Source organism: Orycteropus afer, unplaced genomic scaffold (assembly GCF_000298275.1).
Source record: "Orycteropus afer afer isolate SDZICR_OR568_19922 unplaced genomic scaffold, OryAfe1.0 scaffold00071, whole genome shotgun sequence".
NCBI classification, from domain to species: Eukaryota; Metazoa; Chordata; class Mammalia; order Tubulidentata; family Orycteropodidae; genus Orycteropus; species Orycteropus afer.
The window spans coordinates 3,350,110-3,353,601 of NW_006921658.1; the positions used below are offsets into that span (position 1 = coordinate 3,350,110).

A 3,492-nucleotide genomic window follows, 5' to 3' on the forward strand; every position below is an offset into this window, starting at 1 on the left:
CAGGATCTCCTACATCCCTTCCAAGTTCTACCACTCTTCTGTTTTATGAAAGAGCTCTAGTGGTGCAGTGGTTAAGAGGTAGGCTGCTAACTAAAAGGTTGACAATTTGAACCCACCCAGCTCCTGTGGGAGAAAGATGGGGCAGTTTCCTTCTGGAAAAATTGCAGCCTTAGAAACTCTATGGGGCAGTTCTACTCTGTCCTACAGGGTCCTTATGAGTTGGAATTGACTTGATGGCATTTCTTTTTTCCTTTTTTATGGGCAGACCACCGACTGCTCTGTCCTGGTAAGTCAGCATTTTTAGTCCATTCCTTTGAAATTGAGATTTTAAGGACCCTAGCTTCAGCTGACTGACTGAAGCATGTCTTGCTGTTATTATGCAGTAATCTTCAGCCACTACTGCTGTGATCTTTTAGCCTTTGCTCCAGCCCATTCTCTTCTCATTGATTCAGCAAATATTTACTGAGTGTCTACTTTGTCTCAGATCTCAGAAAATTCAAACTCACTGTCATGGAGTTGCTTCTGATTTACAGTGACCCCCATTGGGTTTCCAATGCTATAAATCTGTACAGAAGCAGACTGCTCCATCTTTCTTCTGCAGAGTGGCTAGTAGGTTCGAACCACCAACCTTTTGATTAGCAGCCAAATGCCTTAACCACTACACTACCAGAGCTCCCTACCTTGTCTCAGATATAGCCTTTTAATGTGCTGTGACTACTCCACTAGGAGAAATAAATAGGTATACTGTAAAAATGAAAAAAAAAAAAAAAAAATCAACATAAAAGCCTGGAGTTTGTTGCTATAGAAACCCCATGTAAATCTCTACATGTATACTATAATTCTCTATTTCTGAACCTTTTTGGACTTAGTGAAGTAGTGAAGCTAGTTTGAAATGTAGACATCAGTATAGGGCATTGCATAGTTTCTTGTCCAAATTCTGCAAATGTCTTAAATGATTCTTATTACTCTTGTAAGGAGAAACAGTTTTCAAATAGAATAATTTTGTACTGTAAGTCCAAAAGTCCACCTAGAAGTCTGTGTCTCAGAAAATGTCTCACTACCATCGAATTGGACTCAACTTATAGTCACCCCTCCCTGGCTTTCTGAGGCAGTTTCACTACGGAAGTAGATTGCCCAACCTTCCTTCCGAGGAGTGACTGGTGGGTTTGAACCGCCAGCCTTCTGGTGAGCAGTCAAATGCCTTAGGCACTATGCTACCAGAGCTCCTCAGAAAATGTACACATGTTCAGTTATACACAAACTAGATTATTTACTATTCCTATTACCTTCTAGCCTTTTTAAAATCAAGGCCACCATGACAGTTACTAAACTACTGTCTTTCAGCTTCAAACCCACTCTTCAGAACATTTCTGGCTTCCTGTTTGATTCTGTCAGTAGAGGATATTAGAGAGACAACACATAGCTCGGGGAAGAAGGAATTTACTCTTTCTTGTTTGCTTCCTGTGGGTTTCTTGATCCTGTCAGTCTCATGTTAGCAACAGTTCTTCACTCCGGCAGCAGTAGTCCCCGCTCTGTAGCAGCAACTGATTTCAATTTGACAGTTATTGAAAACTTGCAGAACCAATCTCATAGGGCCTCCCTGAGACAAACCAGCACCAACTCACTAGTTCCTGCTCCTCTCATGTATGGTTCCCCAGGTCTGTGGGGTCCATCCTCTGAGCTCAAAATCACCACCAGGCAAGCGATGCCCTGTTCCCAGAAGTCTGAGTTTCAGCTCCAGGGAACCATTTTCCTATCTTCTCAGTTTTAGAAATTATACCTCTTTCTTTGTGATTCCAGTCTTAGGAATGGTGGTCCCTCTGGCTGTTTGTTTTTTCTATGATACTTTAGCATAGTAGTTTTTAAAGTTTAGCATGTATTAGAATTACCAGGAGGGCTTCTTAAAAAGAAACCAAAAACCAAAGCTGTTGCCATTGAGTCAAACTTAACTCATGGTAATTCCATATGTTACAAAGTAGAATTGCTCCATGGGGTTTTCCTGGCTGTAATGTTTATTATGGAAACACATTGTTGTTGTTGTTGTTAGGTGCCGTCGAGTCGTCGAGTCAAGCCGACTCATAGCGACCCCTCCTTGGGTTTCTGAGGCAGTATCACTACGGAAGTAGGATTGCCCAACCTTCCTTCCGAGGAGTGGGTGGTGGGTTTGAACCGCCAGCCGTCTGGTTAGCAGGCAAGTGTCTTAGCCACTATGCTACCAGAGCTCCCATGGAAACACATTGGTAGGCCTCATTTCCATGGTGCTGCTGGATGGATTCAAATTCTGAATTGCCAACCTTTAGGTCAGTAGCTGATTGAAAACTATTTGTACCAGCCATGGGCCTAACAAGTTCCCAAGTGGTGTTAATGATGCTTGTCTGGTCATCCTTTGAAAATCGCTGCCTTAGTGTTCTTTATCTTTTCTGTTCAATTTCTAGTTAACAATTCTTTGTTTTAAATTTTGTTAAAATAATTGGTATAGTTTCTCTATACTTATTAGGCCTAGAATTATATAGCTATAGAAGAAAAACTGTGTCATATAGGTAAAATAATTTGCATTATAATTTATTAAATTTAAGTTATTTTAGGAGTAATAATTCAAATCAATAATTATTTTTTGAACACCTGTTTGCTCATAGCTGGTGCAAGATGGAAAGTTAGTTATATGTTAAAAAAAAAAAAAAATGAAAAAAAGAAAGCCTTCAGGTGTAGGGTTTTAAATAATAACAAGTATTAAATACATTAAGTATGTTTTCTAGGGCAAATGATACCGAAGTTATTCATTCAAAGAGGGAGTACTTTTAAATATCATGTTAAAAAGAGCCACTGAATTTGAGAAAGTTTTAAAGCACTCTTAGAATGCAGGCATTAAATTTAGATTCTTTTAAAAGAAACCGAAGCCTGGTCAATCCATAATCAATCAACAAGCAATTAAAATGATTGTTTTTAAATGGCTACTTAAAGTCTTATTTTCTATTCTTCATATACAATTTAAAATATGTTTAAAGGGAAAAGAAAGCAAAAATATTTGATTTTTGTTTGATATAATGAGAGAAAATAATTTTCAATATGACTTTAAAAAGTTGTCTTTCCCCCTGTAACAGTAATTTATGTTGTACACAGAGTACCATGGGGAGTTGATAAAGTAGTGGGAAAATGAGATTCAATAATGGGGCACTGTTGTTATGTCCATGTTACATGTTTGACTCAGAATTATTATTATTATTTTTTTTATTAGGATTTGGGTGAAGATTTAGAGAGTAAATTCACTTTTCATACAGCAGTTCACATATACTTTATCTCATGTCATTGACCAAAATTTACAATGCAGCAGCTCCCCTTCCCACTTCCTCCCCATAGTTACCTCCTCCCAGTGTCCATCCCTTCATACTCTTCTGTACCCTGAGCTATCTCCCTGTGCATAAGCAGCCCTTCCTTCTCCCATGATTGTTCTCTCCAGGGCGTGTGTCTACTTGAGGTAAATGTTTAACTCAC

The 3,492-nt window shown here is 38.7% G+C and overlaps 1 protein-coding gene across 1 annotated transcript in view; it reads right to left on the reverse strand.

Annotated features, from left to right (window-relative positions):
- FAM241A (family with sequence similarity 241 member A) overlaps window positions 1–3,492 on the reverse strand; it is a 65,465-nt gene that overhangs the window by 1,108 nt on the left and 60,865 nt on the right. The gene's annotated exons all lie outside the window — the stretch shown is intronic.